The sequence below is a fragment of the Fukomys damarensis genome, unplaced genomic scaffold, assembly GCF_012274545.1.
Source record: "Fukomys damarensis isolate Sample0158 unplaced genomic scaffold, DMR_v1.0_HiC HiC_scaffold_14, whole genome shotgun sequence".
In the NCBI taxonomy this organism is placed as follows: Eukaryota; Metazoa; Chordata; class Mammalia; order Rodentia; family Bathyergidae; genus Fukomys; species Fukomys damarensis.
Window position 1 is genome coordinate 80,784,228 of NW_022900926.1, and position 19,959 is coordinate 80,804,186.

Sequence of the window (19,959 nt, forward strand, 5' to 3'; positions counted from 1 at the left end):
ACTCATGGATCCTCCATTTCAATTTTTAAAATTTCCTTTTTGGTTTATTCGTCTACTAAGTTTACTACAACCTGAGTTTTGCTGATTGTATCCCTGATGTGTCCTTTAATATGGTTTTCTTCACTATTTCTATAAATTGGTAAATTGAATCAACAGGGTTCATCATACACAGTTTTTTTAATACATTGCTGTATAAAGTGGTAGTCTTCCATCAGAAAGCATGTAATGAATTTTTGTCTCTTGTGATTTATCAACTACTGATGAGTTTTTTGGTTTTTTTGTTTGTTTTTTTGTTGGTTTTGAGACAGGCTCTCACTATGTAGTTCAGGCTGGTCTTGAACTCACTGTGTAGTCCATGCTGTCCTTAAACTTGTGGCAGGCCTTCTGCCTTAGCCTCCTACATGCTGAGATTACAGGCATATGCAACCATGCTGGCTGATGATATATATTGTTAAAAATTAAATATTAGCATACTACACTGTCCATTATGATAGCCACTAGTAGCTATTGAACACTTAAAATGGCTAATCTGAATTGATATATGCTCAAAATGTTAAATTACTGTAAAAACGCTGGGTTTCAAGTACTTAATATAAAACAAAAGAATGTAAAATATCAATTTGTTAATGATTATGTTTTAAATAGTAATATTTGGATATACAGGGTTAAGTAAAACATTAAGATTAGTTTTACCTGTTTATTTTGTAAAATATAGGGCAATTTAAAAACAGCAGCTTACATTGGACAGTGCTACTACATTATAAGAAAAATTTAGACCTCTGTCCTATTCTACCAACGTCTTATTCCCACTCCCTATTCCTCTGGTTTTGTTTTTGTTTTTGTATCAGTGATGGAATTTGGGATCTTGCTCTTGCAAAGCAGATGGTGGAACCACTAAGCTAAATCCCCAGCCTATTCCTCTGTTGTTTATTTCCATATTTGCATGTAAAAGGCTTAATTATAGCATTTATTGTGTAGCAAGTATGGTGTATACTCTGCATTAATTAGTCATTTCTTAGAACAATCATTTTAGAGATAAAGAATTTCAGAAAAAGGATAAGTAACCCAGTCACAGATGAAGTGACAGAGTTTAGATTATATTTCAATTATTAAAACTTGGGGCTGGGGATTTAGCTCAGTGGTTCCTCCACCTGCCTCGCAAGCACTAGGACTCGAGTCTGATCCCTGGTACCAGTCAATCAATCAATCAATAAAACTTGGGCATCTGAGCTCTAAAAACTTTGCTGTATTGCCTCCACTGCTTACCCTCTCCTTTTTTCAAATTGTATGAATGTAGCTCAGCAGGATAGTTAGTGCCTGCCTGGCAAGTGTGAGGCCCTGAATTTGATTCCTGGTACCAAAAAAAATAAAATAAATTATAAATATTATTTACCAACTTCCTACTGTAGAAGGTAAATATTTTTCCTTCTCACCTATCTTCCCCAGCCTGGCCCTCATTAGGACTTCTATCATTTTATTATATAATTTTTGTTAAATTCATATTCATTATAAGGAATACATTTGTATCTATAGAAAATGTAGATAAGTCTTCTGTGTATACTGATTTTCTTTTAAAATATTTTTGTGTTTCTGGAATTAGTATTTAACTTGGTTGTAATTTGTTTTAATTTATATTTTGTTAATTATCCCCAAACCATTTATCATTATCCCCCAAAATCATTTAGAAGGAAACTTTTTCCTGAGTCCTTCATTCTCTGCTCTGAACTGACTGATTTTTAGGCCAGGTAGCACACTGTCATAGAATTGACCATATTGATACTTCTCTTTGTTTTCTTGTACAATTATTCAAAATAGGAGGGATCTAAGTCTTAAGTAGCATCTTTTTCTTGAGTACAGTGTGTTCTTCTTAGTCTAAGGATATTAGTGCATGCTAATGAATGCTAATATCCTTAGTCTAAGGATATTTCTTGGTTGTTTAAATTTTTTCTTTGTTCCCTGTACTAACACTACTTCTTGTTTCTCTATTTGGTTTGTTCACAGTCTTTCAAGGTAGAATGTCTCAGGTCCCTTCATATTTGAGAGGCACAAAGCAAAATAATTAAAAAGCCTCAGTGCATGAGTAGGCCTTTTCAGTGGCAGGCTTCATTGTAGGATAAGGGACCAAGAAAACTTTCATTGGCTACCTTCTGTTCCAACATCATTTTCTGGAGGTTTTTCTTGGGGGTGGGTCTATTTTTCTAAAGGGGACTCTGCTAGCTTTCTGTCTTCAGTGTTAGGAGTGTAGCTGTTAGCATTCTTAAGTGAGGGCAGGAGCTAGGTATCATCTCATTTCTCAATAGCCATAATTTCACTTCATCTCTCCTGTTATGTAAGGGGTCTCCCTGCCATTCCTGCCTCCAGAGATTTAACTGGAAACTTCTCCTGACTTCTCTACCCATGATGGTTAAATGAATGCAAGTAGCAACCAAAAATTATCAACTGCCTATAAGCAGGTACCATATTCTTCAGATTCATTGATGGCGATAATGACATAATTAAATATTTAACCTATTACCTGATTTAATCTTCAAAATTTATGAGGTGACTTATCCCACTTGTATACAACATAACTAGATTCTACCATTATAATACTGTCTTAATGTTTGTTGCTGGGACAAAATATCTGACAACCACAATTTATGGAAAGAGAGGTTTGTTTTGGCTAAAAATTTGTAGAGGATTCAGTCCACAGTTGGCTGGTCTAAGGCAGGACAGCATGGCAAGCGGGAAGCAGGAATCAAGGGACTAGGAGAGAGACCCTTCCGGGCCATGCCCCTAGTGACATCTCCCGAAATCAGGCTTCACCTTTAGCTATAAACTAAGTCAGTGGACTTAGACCAATCCACTAATAAATATCATGCCTCCATGATCCAATCATCCCAAAAGCCTCAGCTATGAGGCTTTTGGGGATTTTTAGATATAAACTATAGCACCCTGGGTGTGGGTAGCACTACCCAAAGGGCAGGTGGCCTGGAAGGCCTATATAAGGGACAGTAAGAAGGCCAGCTAGTGCTGTGTCTTCTTTTTGGCTGCTATTGCTTACCTCCTGCCTTCTGCCTGTCCTGCCATGCCATGGACTGTTTCTCCTCTGCCATGTCCCTCTGGTTCATGTCCACTTAGTACTTAAAACTAAAAACCTGGAGTATTTTCCCAGGCTCTCATTCCTTGCCAGGCCCAGTACTTCAGTGTTTATTGATCCTCTACAACTTTCCTTCCGAGATAGCTCCTCAAATTCTCACTGTTTCAATACTTTATGCCTTTAAACACACCATATGTGTGTATTCCCTAGCTTCTAGAGTTTTGGTAGCTTGGTTTGCAAGAAACTACACAAACGTTGTTAGAAGTTTAAGGTGATCACATCTCCAGATTCTCCAAAGACTCCATTTCATTACAGACAATGAAGTCCTTAGAGTTTGTTGTTAGGGCCTGTATGATCTGAATGTTACATGAATGAGAGTAAAAACAGATGGATCTGATTGATGAAGCACTGGTTTATTTTGCTACTGGTGCACTAGCACAAAAGTGTAGGACATAATATTTCAAAGAAATATACCCATGTTACAATCACTGACATGTAGACAGTTTTTCTATTTTCATTATTTTTAGATTGAAGTATCCTTATAAAAAAGCATATGATTTTTGTGTTTACTTCAGTGAGTTTTTTTTGTTTTTGTTTTTTGATCCCAGGGATTGAACTCAGGACTTTGCATTTGTGAGGCAGGTGGTGGCACCACTGAGCTAAATCCCTGGCCCTACTTCAATGAGTTTTTAAAACAGATTTCTATATACCAATACCTGAGCTGAAATACAGAACGTTTCTATCACTCTAGAAAGTTCTCTTCTTCCCTCACTAGTTGATCTACTCTCCACAGAAGTAACCACTGTTCTGATTTCTAGCCGCATGTTAATACTAATTTTAATTTTTTTTCCAGCTTTGAGTTTATTGATACATTTTAGGGATACAGTACAGTTACATTCATTGTTGGGATCATGTATCTCTACATGGCAAGTCTTGATTCTCATTTTTTCCCCTTACCTCTGCCCTCCCTTCACCCCCTCCTCCCCTCCCCATCTACAAACACTTTATTTTCATCTTTTCATTCTCTCACATTTTTTTCTTTTCCCTTTTTACTCTTCCCCTACCCATCCCACCTTCCCTACACCTTTAGCTCCTTTCTTCCCATTTCTAAATGTCAGTAATCTTATTAGAATCTTATGCATTGTTGCAGATTATTCACACCAGGGACACTATTCGGTATTTACACGTGTGACTTATTTATTTCACTTAGGAGTATATCTTCAATTTTAATTTTTTAATTGCAAATTGTATCACTGCTATTCTGGTTACAACACATGCCTTGAGACTTTGAATGATAATGTATTTTAAGCATTCAGATCAAGTTCATAGCCTCTGATGAATAGAACCTGTATTAACCCAAATGGCCACACATAATTAGATACTACAAATAATCTAATCTTTTGGAATACTGTTGAGCTGTACTAAATGACTTAAAAAATTAACTCCTAGAATCCGAACATGTATTTCCAGAGCAAGTCACGTCCATTATTTCATACCTCAGTAGCCTTTGAAGATGTTAGCTGGGGAACAGGAGGACATTATTTTCAAATTACAGATAAGAAAAAGAATTTTTTTAAAAAGATTGAACAAGTAGGTGACTTAAAGAGAATCCCTTTACCATATTGGTGTCAGGACTAAATTTCTCCTATGTTCATTCCACTATCCTAGGTTGCATGTACGCAAAGTACTTGCATTCCAAAATTTAATTTCCTTGTTTCTTCTCTGAAAATTCATAGGTTACCCATTCCATCCTCCAACAGTGTTTAGCACTGAAAATATACATAAAACAGTATTACAAACATTTTCTCTTATTTTATAATAGAAAGTTGATAGGAACTTTACCATATTATTTAGATTCTAAGCCTATTTAATAGATGTGGTACTTTTAAGTAAGATAAAGAGTTACATGCTCTTATTATCTTGTCTTTATTAACTAGTTATAAGGCAGCTGTGGTGGTGGTAGTGGTGGTGATGGTATATTTATGTGTGGTGCTGGGAAATGAGCCCCAGGCTTTGAGCACACTTACCGTATGCTCTACCACTGAGTTACATTCCCAGCCCCCCCAAATTCTTAAGTACATCAAGAAAAATGTCATTAAATGAATATATGTGAAACATTTCAATACACATTCTTCAATCCATTTTTTTCTTCTACATACCTGTTAAAGCCCAGAGATTTTGCTGTGCCCAGAGCTGCCTTGCTTCTTACTCCCGCTAAACAGGAAAACACTAGGCTCTCCTATTTGTATGGCTTTACTTCATGGTTCTTCTCTTTGAAGGCTCTTGAGTCCATCTGTAGAACTTCACTTACTTCATGCACTGAAATGTAATGTTAAGAATTTTAATTAAATTTTGGATATAGTAAGTTATTGAATATATTTTTATTCAGTTTAAGATATATGTCATTTACCTGGTATATTGATAGGTCCAGGAATCTTTCCATATTCAAGAATTTCCCATTTCTCTGTAGCATAATGATTTTGTAACTCAACAGGTTTTTTAATTCCTTGTAAGTGACATCCTTAGAAACAGTACATAGATTATGTCATCTTCCCTTATTAACTTCAAATCTAGAGGGGAAAAAAAATAATTTCAGCTAGGTGTGGGCACATACCTGAAATTCCATCCCTCAGGCAGCCAAGGCGAAGAATTGCAAATTCAAACCCAGCCTGGACAACTTAGTGAGACCCTGTCTCCAAATAATCAGTATAAAGGGCTGGAGATGTAACTGCTCAGCATGAATGTGTTGGGTTCAATCCTCAGTACCACACACTCAGAACAATAATAATAAAATAGTTTCAGCCCCATTCCTCATCCTAGGGAGCGGAGCGTGCTTGGAGAATGAGGTAATCTCCAATCATGCTTACATAATAAAGCTGCCATAAGCAACCCCTCAACTACAGAGTTCAGAGAGCTTCTGGGTTGGTTAACACACCTGTGTGCTGGGAGGATGGTGCATCCCAACCTCACAGGGACAGAGGCTCCTGAGCTCAGGACCTCTCCAGACCTTTCTGTGTACTTCTGCATCTGGCTAGCCATCTGTGTCCTTTGTCATTCCCTTTAACCACGTAACAGTTTACCCCGAGGGTCACTTGGGCAGCACATTTGTGTACATACTGACTATCCCAGGAGTCACCTGAACAGGTGTCATTTCAACCAGTGATTCTTGTATTGAATAAATTTGATAAAATTGCCAATTTTATATTTCCTATTTTACAGTAGTTCAAAGTTAAATTGTACAATACCCAGTTCATATCCACAGAGAAGTGCTTGGTGTAGAAAACCCACACCTTTGGTGTCAGAAGTGTTTCTAGAAGGGATGAGGAAATAGCTCCATGATATACTTGCCGAGCATGAGTAAGGCCCCAACTTCAATCCTCAGCACTGGGGGTAAAATGTTGTGAATACAGCACAGAAAAAGAAATTTTTCCACTTACACCCATACCCTGACTGAAAAAAAGATCCAAGCTGTCCTTTTGCCACCATGCTTAATGGCTGACCTACTAGCTCCACTTTCTACTGGCTGGAAACCCTTTAATTAGCAAGAGTTTGTAAACATATATTGAGCATTTGGTAACAGTCGTGGAAATAATTTGTTGATCTTATTCTAATCCATTGCAATGCTAATTAATTTTAATTTCATTTCCCTTTCAAGCAAAGATAGTAAGTCATAAATTAGACGTGGGGAATTTACATTTTAAACTACATTTGTGGGCTGGGGCTTTAGCTCAGTGGTGCCACCGATTGCCTCACAAGCACAAGGTTCCAAGTTTGATCCACACACCAAAAAATAAATAAATAAATAAATAAACCACAAACTACATTTGTAAGTACTAAATGGTAATGTTACTTTCTCACTTAAATAATTGGTAACATAATATAGTACTGGATAACAACTTATAAGAGAAACCTATAGTTCAAACTGATAATAAAGATATATCTGAATAAATAAACAGGGAGAAAGGATGCTCTTCCTTATATCAGGGCCCTACTTGGTAAATGTAGAAGAAATGATGGAAAGAAAATCATGGCAGACATTCCAGTAACAATTGTTGCCGTAGTAGGTCTAGATTTAATGGGTAAAACTATGATGAGAAATGGGATACTTCATCATGAGATGTTTATTAGTTACGAAGGTAGAAAATTGAGATACCATTTGAACCAGCTATTCAAAACTTTCACTGGTAATAAGATAGATCTGACAGCATGTAATTTCCTGACTTCTGATATGATGCACTGAGAACATACCACTTCTTGGTATCCTTGCCAAAAAGGCATGGCCTGATCAGAATTTAGAAAGAAAGCCTCAGAAAAAAAATCAAACATACATAAATAAATAAAGCCAGATATGGTGGCACATCCTGATACAGGAGATTGAGGCAGAAAGATTGCAGCAAGTTCAAGGACAGCCTGGGCTCATGTGAGCTCATGGCCAGCCTGAACTACACAGCAGGACCCTGTCTTAAAATACCCAAAACAAAAACATACCAAATAACCAGTACTCTTAAGAAGTATCGGCATCATGAAAGATAAAAACTGGAACTGTCAGGCTAGAGTAGACTAAGAAGACACGATAACAATGCAATGGTAGGATCTTAGATTTGGTCTGAGGCTATAGAAACAGCTATTAATGTGAAAATTGGTGAAGTTTAATTGTGGAGGATTTAACAGTATTATGTAAATCATTTCCTGATCACAATGATCACAATGTCTACATGAGGAGAAACTGAGTAAGAATAAAATGATCTGTTTTATTTTTGTAACTTTTCTAGAAGTCTAAAATTATTTAAACAAAGAAAACGAAAAGATTTTGAAAGGGCCAGGGATTTAACTCAGCGGTTCTACTCAGCGATTCTGCTGCCTGCTTGCAAGCACAAAGTCCAGAGTTCAATCCCTTGTACCCAAAAGAAAAAAAAAAAAAGATTTTGAAAGAAGTCAAAGAAGTTGTTAATATTCATATTATACAACAAAAAATACTATAAGAAGGTAAATAATGATGTTTCAGGGGTTTGAATGGGAAGTAATGCTTCACATTTTGTTTAAAGTGTTACATATAAAGTGAAACCTCAGTGTCCAAAGAGCTTCTGACTGTGGCTGACTACCAAGGAGAGGAGGAAACTGAGGCATGAAGTTTCACACAGATAAATAACTTTTTGCAGATCCGGTAGCTGAAAAGCAGCAAAGCTGGAGTTTGGATTCAAGATTCCTACAAAGGAATGATAAATGTTTTAAATGATAGATATGTTAATTACCTAAATTGGTCATTACACAGTGTTTGCAGCTATCAAAATAAGACATTCTACCCCATAATGTGTAAAATTATTTGTTAATTTAAATAAATAGGAAGGAAAAAATGCACTCCTAAATCAAGTTTCAGTTTGTTTTTGTGTTGAGATATGCTATAGTAACTGAGAGTACCAGAGGCAATCTCAGGAGAATGACCTTGTGTTATCTTAAAATATTACATTTTCAGTGTTTCTATATAGCATTTTGGCATCTTCCAGAAAGAAACTGATCTTTGTTCTTGTGATAAAGAGATTTAGTGTTTTGAAAAAGAAGGAAAAGAAGAATGGGTAAGGAAAAGGAGGAAGAGGAGAAGAAAAGGAGATCCACAGCATATCTATATGAAAATTCTGTGCCTGTGAACAGTAATACCTCAAATCAATAGGGAAAAGATATTTTATTCAACAAATAATGTAGAGCAGCTACTTAGGAAAAAACTTTAAGTAAGTAAAATCACCTCATTCTTTATGCTTAAACTCCAAATCCAAATCTAAAAGCTAACATCTTAAAAATACTAATGGTGCTTTTAATGATGTATAAGTGGATAATTTCAACCTTGGAAGAAGGGGAGGGCCATCCTAAATATGACAGAAAGCAGAAGTCATAAAGGTTCTCATAAAAATGACAAATTTATATATGGAAAATGTACAATAACAATTTGAAGACAGTTGGCAGTCAGGAAGAAATATTTGTAACCTAGAAAAGACAAAAGATAATTATTAATTAAATAGAAAGCTCACACAAATAACTAGGAAAAGAACAAAAAATCCCAATAGAAAAACAGTGAAAATATATGAATACAGAATTGATATGAGAAATACAAATGATCAATAAAATGAGAAAAGTTGTCCAATTTCACTATGAATTAAGAGAACACAGGAGTTCAACAAAACTTTGCATCCAGCTTGTAATCCAGTCTGGTAACAGCAAATATTAGTGAGGGGCTGAGGAGATGGGGACTCTCAGAACAGTGTATAATTTTACAAACTTTTGAAGAGAAATTTAGCAGTAACATTTTCAGTATGCATATCTTTTTTGCTTCACAATTTTACTTTTAGAACTCTACCCTATTGGAATTTTGGTATGAATGGATACAGATGGAGATACGTATAAATATGTTCATTAGAAGCACTCCTATAACTTTTTAAAACTACAAATAAGCTAGAAATCAACCAGTAAAGAAATGGTTACAAGCGGCAAATTTACACAATTTAATATTAAGTTGTCCAAAGTACAGTATTAAATGAAAAAAAAAACTAGTTGGAAAATGATAAACCTAATATTCTCAACTCTCTCAGGTTACAATACCCTGAATGTTTTAGTTTTATTTCCAGTGCTCCTAGGCTAAAAGAAACACCTCGCAGTTCCATTTATTTAGGTCCAATAGTTAAGTAAAGCCAAAAGCAAATTATAAAGAAGTACCTGTAGATACCAGACACTTTGTACTTTCATTTGTCATTCTCACTGATAGCAAAGTGATGGGAAAATGCACACATAGCTATAATAGTTGAAAGATACAGGCTTTCAGCAATTCCACTCCTAAGTATATATTAAAAAGAGTTGAAAACGGGCTCAACAGGTCATTGGACACTAATGTGCTTAGCATTATACACAATGACTGAAAGTGGAAATAACCAGTGTTTGTCAAAAATGGGTGGATAAGCAAAATGTGGTATACAGGTACAATAAAATATTAAAGCAGGAATGAAGCTCAAGACACATGCTTACAAGATGAACAAAACTTGAAGAAGACATAACCTCAAACGAAGACATGTCAAATATTATACGATTTCATTTATATGAGATACCTAGAATAGATGCATTCAGAAGCAGGGTAGAGGTTTCCAGGAGTTGGAGGAGGGATGGGGAGTTAGTGCTTAATGGCTGTAAGGGTTTCTGTATAAGGTGATGAAAAATTTGGAAGTAGAAAGTGGTGATGGTTGCACGACACTGAAAGTGTAATCAATGCAACTGCATTCACTAAAAAATGGTTAAAATAGCAAATTTTACATTATATTTTAACAGAATAAATGTAAAAATAAATATACATATTTTCTCATCTCTTTTAGATTTTGAAATTTTGATTTGTTTTTGTCTGCAAAATTAAATCTTAAAACATCTGGAATCATACTCTTCCAGGTGAGCAGGCTATTTCTCATTGTTAGTAACTGGAAAACTACAGGGATGTCATAAATAATGTTAAACTCACTTCTGGCATGTAACCAATAGAAAACAATCATAGTGATTAACTTGTGAAACAAGATCAAAGATAGTTACGTTTCTCTTGCTGAGTCATCAAACTGACATTTAACTGTCTATAATTCAGCAATACTTGGGAGGTGGGGAGAAGGAGGAATAATAAAGACTGCATTTCCTGGCTTTCCACTCAATGAGCAAGAGTTGAAACAACCATGCTCCCTTAATGAGTCTCAGCACCTTCAGACCTCTCATGGTATGCATCTCTATTCCACTCTATTGAATTATTGTTAAAAATACACACACACACACACACATACACACACACACACACACACGTCCTCTACTTATAAATCAGTGACTTGATCTGATGCACAACCAAAGAAATGCTGTATTCCTATACAGAGGAGAAATGGCTATGTTTTTGGTACCGGGGATTGAACTCAGGTCCTTGGGCTTGCAAGGCAGGCCACCGAACCGCTGAGCTAAATCCCTGGCCCGAAATGGCTATTTTGAATTTGCTGAGGGATAATATGTGGGTCTCTTCAGGAATATTTAAAGAGCCATACTAACTGAACCTGGTTTTTACCTTGTGGCCTAACCTTGAAATAATCTGTAATTTTGTTGCTTTCACACTGGTAAATCTAACTTCATCCGGATACTTCCCACAACATACATTATAGGATACAGCCCAGGATCTTTAATTAGTTCTCAAATGCCCTTCAGTGAGTTACTGTGAGGTTTAAATAGTTAATGTATGCACAGTGCAATCAATAATGATCTATTTCTACTTCTCCTTCATGATTCACACACAATGATCCTTCTGAAGGGAATATTTCTCCCTGGTCTCTATATGATGTGTGCTCTTTTAAGATCCAGTTACATGTTAGTTATCGCCTCTCCTTTAATAATTCTGCTTCTAAAACCTATTGTAGTAAAATACTTGTTCATATACACAGTGATAACTACTGAAGAACTGTTTATAATAGCAAAAACTTGGAAACCAAGACGTTCACCAGTGAGAGGTTGAATAAACTGTAGTCTATGGAATACAGGTACAGTGGGAAAACTTTGGAACACCTGAGACAAAATAACAGAAAAGTATCCACAGGTCACATTTACATGCCAGTACCTCTGTATAGTGTGTACTTCTATTACCGTAAATATTCGTTGAAGTGTTCAGAGAAATGTGTGCCAAATCATATCTCAGGGGAGAAGTGGGATGGGAAGATGCATAAGGGGACTTACACTGCGCTTTTTTGCTTAAATGAGAATACGAAATACTTAGTATTACAAAGTTCATGTAATATTCGCATAACTTCTAAAATGAAAAATGAACCGTTTTCTAACATTTTCTCCAACTCAGGTAGAGTCGGTTTCTTCTCATTGCAGTCTCGCTCCACTGGGCTGTGTGTAGTGCTGATTTGCTGGTGTCAGTCTCCCCCGGCAGGAGGCCTGGCAGATTACACGCCCAATAAATGATTGCTGAATAAAGGTAAAAGGAAACAACACGTTGTATAGAAAAGCCCATCAAAAAACCACAGCGAATGTTAAGGAGCGGGAGGCAACGTTCTGCCGGGCGCTGCAGCTGCGTCCACAGATGAATGTGCCACAGGAGAGGCAAAAGAAGGGAGCGGAGGCGGCTCCGAGCTTTAAACTCATCCCCTTCACGGTCCACTACGCTCCTCTGACTTCTGCTTCCGCGTCTGTAAAATTCATAGCTCTCATGTTCTAATTCTGGGTGGCAGTTCGGGTCACCAAGCAGAGCGCTGCTCTCCCGCGGGTAGCAGGAGGAATCCCCTGCAAGACCGGGATAGGCATTTTGCCTCGCCCGGCAGAAACGGCCCATCGTGCCAGCACCTCGGAGTCGCGAGTTGATCTTCACTCTCAAACAAACGCCTTCACCAACTGCCGGTGTTCTCCCACGAAAGCACGCTCTTCCCCTGGGAACCCCGCGCCCTGCGGTCCCCGGGGTCTGAAGCAACCAGAAGGGCAAGTGGGTGCCGCGAAACCTGACGCCAAGAGTCACGGGCCTCACTTTCACCTGGAAATGTAAAGCAATCAGCCCCGTCCACGCCTCCCCTCCCCCGGAACTCGAGATCAGGCGCCGTCCCCTTTTCCCAGAGCGGGTTCCCGAGAGCCCCTCAAGGCCCTGCGCTACACTGTGACAGCAGCCCGGCCGTCGTCACCGCCGGCTCCACCCATTCTCCAGCTGACTGCTTCCTTCCCACCCTCCCCTCACCATCCCCTCCTCAGAGCCCTGCCCCGAACGTGCTGATCTTTGCAAAAGGGGACCAAGAGGTGCGGGGAAGGGCATGGGAGCAGAAGGGGATGGAAAAAGAATTAAGATGTGTTATGTGAATTACCAAATCCCCACGATGAATGTAATCATTATGTACTGCAAAAAAGTCAGGCTTCCCTTTTTTTCTTTTCTATTTTAAAGGATAGTGTTTAAAAGTGGAAAACAGAAAAATTTAGAGTAAAGAAGTCTCAATTTATAACATGATTTTCATAAATTGGATAGGGATTGGTTCAAATCTTTTGTTGTTGTTGCAGCCGTACTGCGAATTGAACCCAGGGCTTTTGCACTGAACTACATTTTCAGCCCCTAACTTATTTATTATTTTTAAAAAATAATATTTATTTAAAAGTAAAATTTAAAAATTTGTTATTCGTACATGTTTGCAATACATGCATTTTACAATCTTCTTGAGGAGTTGGTACAGGTACATAACAACCTGTTTCTGCTATTTTTAAAATCCCCTTCCCTCTCCCCTCCTTCTCTCCCTCTTCCTCTAATTTTCCTTTTCTCCCTTTTCATTCTTGTTGATGTAATTAATCTTAGTTCATGTTTATGGTATATAATATCCACAATCATTGAGGTTATTAATATTTTGTACATGGCAAATCTTCACTCTTCCCATTTCTCTATTCCCTCCACCCTCCCCCTTGCCCTTGGGCCCCTGAACACTTTCCTATCTGCAAGAGATCTATCCCCTTGTCTTCTTTCCTTCCTTTATTTTCCTCTTAGTTTGTACTTTGCCTTACTCAAATGAGAGATACCACATGTTTAAGGTACAAGGGGATCAGGAAGAGCCTGCCTCTAGTGGACAGGTTCAACAATTTCCACTATTGACCCTATTTTACTGGCAAGCAAGAAGCACAGCGGAAGGGGTAGTGCACTTTTCATGGAACAGGAAGGTCAGCAAATGATCTTTCCCTATATTTGGATGCCTGCATTCTTTACATTGTCTTCTGCAGATGTCATGTTACCCAAGGAGTGCTGTATTTGTGAGATTTCTATGTCCAGCCTGGAAGTCTGTGGTTTTCCATTAGCTTCTCTGTTCTTAAAGCAAGCCTTGGACCCTACCGGACCCAAGTCACATAGCCTGGTCCCCAACACAGTACCATGCTGTTTTTATCACTAGCTTTGTAGCATAGCTTGAAGTCAGGCATTGCTATGTCTCCTGCTTTGCTCTTATGCCCAAAATTGTTTTTGCTATTCTGGGTCTTTTCTGATCTTATAAGAATTTTAGGATTGTTTTCTCTAGATCTGTAAAGTATGCTGTTGGTATTTTGATTGGGAATGCATTGAATCTGTATATAACAGTTTTGAGAGGATAGCCATTTCGACAAAATTGTTCCTGTCTATCCAGGAGCAGGGTATATCTTTCATTTTCTGCTGTCCTCTTCAATCTCCTCTTTCAGAGTACTTTGTAGAGGGCTTTCATTTCCTTGGTTAGGTTAATTCCTAGATATTTCATTTTTAAACTACTGTGAATGATATTAATTTCATAATTTCTGTCTCATCCTGTTTATTGTTGGTGTACATAAATGCTAATAATTTTTTGTGTTGATCTTGTATCCTGATATATTGTTGAAGTTCATTTTTAATTCTAAGAGTTTTTGATGGAGTTCTTTGGGTTTTCTATGTAGAGGATCATGTCGTCTGTAAATAATGATAATTTGAGTACTTCCTCTTCTATACGTGTCTCTTCTGTTTCCTTCTCACGCCGAATTGCTCTTGCTAGTGTTTCAAGTACTATATTGAACAGAAGAGGTGATAGTGGGCATCTTTTTCTTGTTCCTGAATTTATGGGGAATACTTTTAGCTTTTCCCCATTTAGTATGATGCTGGCTACTGGTTTGTCACACATAGCTTTTATCATGTTCAAGTACAGTCCTTCTATACCTGATTTCTTCTTGATGTATGATGTTTTTGATAATGCAGTACATTCTATTTACTAATGTCTTGTTAAGGATTTTTGCCTCTGTATTCATTGAGGAGAGTGGCCTATATTTTTCTTTTTTTAGTTGGCTCATTATCTGGTTGGGATACCGGCTTCCATAAATGAGTTTTGGAGGACTCCATCCATTTCAAATTTCCTTGAAGAGTGCAAAGAATATTGGTAATATAACATCCTAAAAGGTTTTGTAGAATTCAGCAGTGAATCCTTTTGGCCCTGGGTTATTTTTTTTAGTTGATAGGTTCTTTATTACTGTGTTTCATTGCTTGTTATTGTTTTGTTCAGTATATTTATGTCTTTTTGAGTTAGTTTTGGTAGTTTGTATATGTCTAGGAATCTGTCCATTTCTTCAATATTTACTTATTTGTTAGAATCAAAGTAGTTAGTATATACCTTCTGGATTTCCTCAGTATCTATTGTGATTTCACCCTTTTCACTTCTGATCAGTCTGCTTGTTGTCATCTAGTAGCTGCTGGATGGCCTTCTCTGATTCTCTTATCTCCTTTTTGGTTTCTTTGAGCTCTTTATTGTAACTCACTATTTTGTCTTCAATATCAGATATTCTGTCTTTACATTAGTCATTTCTACAATATCTGAATTTTCTATTTCAGGTATTTCTATCATATCTTTTCCAGGATTCCATATCCTTGTTGAATTGTCATTCAAAGTTTGAACTGTTTTGGTTAGCTCATCTAATTTTTTACTTATTTCCTTGAAATTTACTGTGGGCATATTGAATGTAATTTCTGTGAACTTTTGTTTCATTTCCTCTTTGAACTCATCTATTTTCTTCAACCCTTGTATGAAAGTCTTATAGATATCTGTTACCTGTTTTTTTTTTTTCTTCTTCTTCTTCTCCCTTTCTGACCCCTTTGCTTTGCCTTGGGAAGGCTGAGGAGGTGTTCAGAGATCCTTTATTTTTTTCTCTTATTTGTTTCTGTGTGTATCAGTCAGTGCTTACTAGACAAAGAGATTTAATGCAAGATATGCAAATATCTAAGAATTTACAAGATTGGCTCACAGTGACCACCCAGAGAGTCAGCTATGAAAGAGTGAAAAAGATCTATCTGTGCTCTAGAGATCCAAAGGATCCAGTCAAAGGTCTGGAGCTCAGTGTAGTTTCCTATGCAAGTCCATACCAAGAGGTCAAAGGGTCTGCAATGGAGAGCAGAAGGGTCTATCTTGGAGGCTTAAGAGTCTGCTGGAAGCTAGGAGACAACGTCCAAGGTGAAGGTGAAGACTGGATCTCTGAAGAAACACAAGCAAGTCTTCCTTCTTCATTTCCCTTTTATACCGTTTTGGTGACAATCCTCACTAGGTTGGGTCTTCCACACCCAGAACTATGCTGAGCCAATTTAATTGGGCATTTCTTACTCAAGTTGACAAAATCAGTTAACTATCATACTGTTTTATTTGTTTGGATATATGTGTGTGTATGTATGTTATGTGTGTGTGTGTGTGTGTGTGTGTGTGTGTGTGTATCCTCTATTTTCCCCCCATTTTTTTTGGCAGGTTAATGTAGGTTGGGCACTAGAGAAGGGAGGCTTACATGGAGATTTCTTAGTAGGATGTTGCTGCCCCATGAATAATTTTCAGCTTTGAATGTGCAGTGCTAGATTTCGACTGTTCCTGTGTTTTCTCAAAAGAATCATTTCTTACAGTGAATCCACAGATTCAGTCTTACAACACTTCTACATGATAGGCTCTGCAGCACACTTCCCCCTTTGTCTTCTCTATGCACATGATGGCAGTTATTTGTTGTTCTGCAGTGAGGTAGGTGAGGTGGGGTGGGGGGAATGAGAGGTGATTGGTTGAGGAGTGTTAGTTACTGAGGGGAGGTCTGAAGCGGGGAATAATGGTAGGTGAGAAAAAAGTTGATGTGAGGTCTGATTTTATTGGAATACTTTTAGTTGAGTTGAAGGTTTAGTATTGAGAGTTTTCAGATGATATTTTGTGGGGGCAAGGAAAAGATATGGGAGAAAGAGAGTTTACTTGTGATTGAGGAAAGCTATTTGGTTGTCAGAACTTGCTGATAGGGAGGACAACCAGCTAGGTAGGGTATGGAAGAGCCTAAGGCTCAGGATGGAGAAGACCAAGCATTAATTACACACACACACACACACACACACACACACACACACATATTTTTTTGTACCAAGGAATGAACTCAGGACCTAGTGCTTTCGAGACAGGCAGTGGAACCATTGAGCTAAATCCCCAGCCCTGTAATTAATACTAGAGAGGATAGTGAAGTATGAGGAATATAAAAACTTGGGAAGAGGGGTTTACATGTTTGGAAAAAAGAATAAAGAAATATATTAATAATATTGTCCCAGGCATCTGAGGTGATGAAACTAGATAGGGAGCTGAGACAAGGAGAGAACCTAAACATCTATTAAATCAGAGCCAATGAAAGAACAAATACACAAAAATAATAACTCAATAAATGCACAAACTCCCAAAAGAATATAACCCCACATTGCTAAATAAATCACAAAGCACACAAAAATGTAAAGCTATAAGATATCTGATAGAAATACTTATTAAATATTCCAATGAGCCAGGCATGTTTGTACATGCCTATAATCTCAGCCCTTTGGAGGCTGAGGCAGCAGGATTGCTGTATGTTCAAGGCAAGCCTGGCTACATAGTGAATTCAAAGCCAGCCCAAACTACATAGCAAATCCTGTCTCAACCAAAGGCAAATGAAAACAAAAAGCCCCCCAAAACAAACTTATGCCAAATTTTGAAATGGAGGTTGCAATCTCCGGAGACATTGATCATGTTAAAGGCACCTCCGCTCTAAATCAAAATCGCTTTGGAATTTTGTCATTTCCAAGAAAATTTTCAGTACTGTATGATTATTACTGTATGACTCCATGAGTTCTTGTGCTGTCTACCAGAAGAGTGAAATAGCAGCACAGGAGGAAGGCCTTCTTATTCTTGTGCTTGAGTACAAGGGGAAAGAGCCGTGGGGGACAGGAACCTCAGGCTGACCCAAACACAGACAACAGTGTACAGCTTTTACAGTGTTTACAGGGTAGGAGGGACCTGGTCAGTTGGGCTCTTGATGTCATCATACACGTAGGAGGAGTTTAACTTGGGTCTGTTCATCTTTATCATGTCTTTATCATGCATCTTCATGCAACATATCTATTACTGTTTTAAGTCTCCACCTTGGGATGTGAATTTTTTTCTTTTTGGTACTGGGGATCAAACTTGGGTCCTTGTGCTTTTGAGGCAGGTGGCAGAAACACTGAGCTAAATCCCCGGCACTGTGAATTTTTTTACTATGCCGATTAAGTAAAGGTAACTATAGGCGATATTAATGACTAGTCTACAAATTCATCCCTTGCCACCTGGACTTTGCCCTCATCATCTGGGAAAGTTCTTGAGCGTTGGAACAGGGCACATCACTCCCCTGCCTCTTCAATGGCTTGACTGTAATGAATTGTCCCCTCTCTGGCTTCTTGGTGTCTTTGCTGATCATACTGTCTTTGATGGCCCAGCTGACCTTCCATCCTGGTCTCCTGGTATGTCATCTTAATTTCATAGTCTTGAAGACTGGTCCATTTTAAACTCTCAGCTCCTAGGTATGTTTGTTAAAAGTGTCAGACTGAGGGCTAGCACAGTTGTCTCATGATGGTTTGAATAATTCCTAAATTCCTTTTTGTTAGGACTAGAACCTAAATTTCCCTAATACTGTCCCTTTTTTAAAAAATTACAAATTGGGTTCCAACATATTGTACACTTTAAAAAACTCCCTTTTGATGGGTAGGAGTGGGAAGTGGGAAGAAAAGGGGTAAAAGGTGTAGGGAAAGGGGGAAGGGTAGGGGCAAGGAAATAAGGGAAAAGAAAAAATATGAGAAAATGAAAAAATGGAAATAAAGAGTTTGTTAATGGGGAGGGGAGGAGGGGTGAAGGGACGGCAGGGACAAGGGGAAAAATGAGAACCAAGACCTGTCATGTGAAGGTACAGCATCCCAGTAATGAATGTAACTGTATTGTAGACCTAGATTGTACCAATAAACTCAATAAAAAAGAAAAAAAAACAAAAAAAACAAAAACCTCCCTTTTGGGCTGGGGATTTAGCTCAGTGGCTCCAGCACCTGCTTCACAAGCACAAGGGCCAGAGTTCTATTCCTGGTACCAAAACCAAAACTAAAACAAACAAACAACAACAACAAAAAACAAAACTCCCTTTTACTGAAATATAATTTAGGGTGCAAATTATTTAGATTTTCTCAAGTTTGCATGACTTTTTTCCCTCCACATTGTATGTCAGACCCAATATTAAAATGTATAAAATTTTGATTTATGAAGTGTAGACTATTTTGACTTTAAAATTATACTACAACCTATTATTATGTGTGCAGTTTTCTTTTTTCCCTTGGAAAAAAAATTGGTCTCTACTCCAAAAGATAATTATTTATACTCACACCTAGCATGGTGACTAGCATATTTGTATTCAATTATATTTGTCAGATGAATGATTCCTACAAATACAGCATAAACAAATAGCAACATTTTTGTCAAGTTCCCAAGTGAAAATAATGATGGGAATGAATTACAATTTTAAGGTAAAATCAGTTTTGGGGCTTAACTCTGTTACTTCTTAATTTCTAATCCATTAAGCCACACTCTGTCCTTTGTTGTGAGATGGAGACTTTTAGACTCAATCATATCCAGCGTTGATGGCAGGAGGAGGAGGAGGAGGAAGAAGAAGAGGAAAAGCAGCAGCAGCAGCAAAATAAAGCCTGTCTTGGTGGTGCATACCTGTACTCTGGGAGACCAAAGCAGAAAGACTGCAAGATCCAGCACAGCCTAGATCATTTAGCAACCTTAGCCATAGATCCAGTCTAAAAAAAGAATTAAAAAGGGCTGGGGATGTAGTTCAATTTCTAGTACGCTAAAAGAAGGAAAGTTATATATAATAAAAGTCAGATGTGACTTTAGAGTTCAAAAGAGGATGACGGAGGGAATGTGGAAGGTGCTCCAGAAGATGTCCAGCAAGCGGGACCTCAGCAGGAAAGAGCAGCGCTCTCACTCCAGATCAGGACCCTACTCAGAGAGAAACTGAAACAGCCGGGATCTGGAGAACTCGCCCCGCCCCGCTCCGCCCCGGCCCTCCCTTTGCCTCAGGAGCTCGGCCCG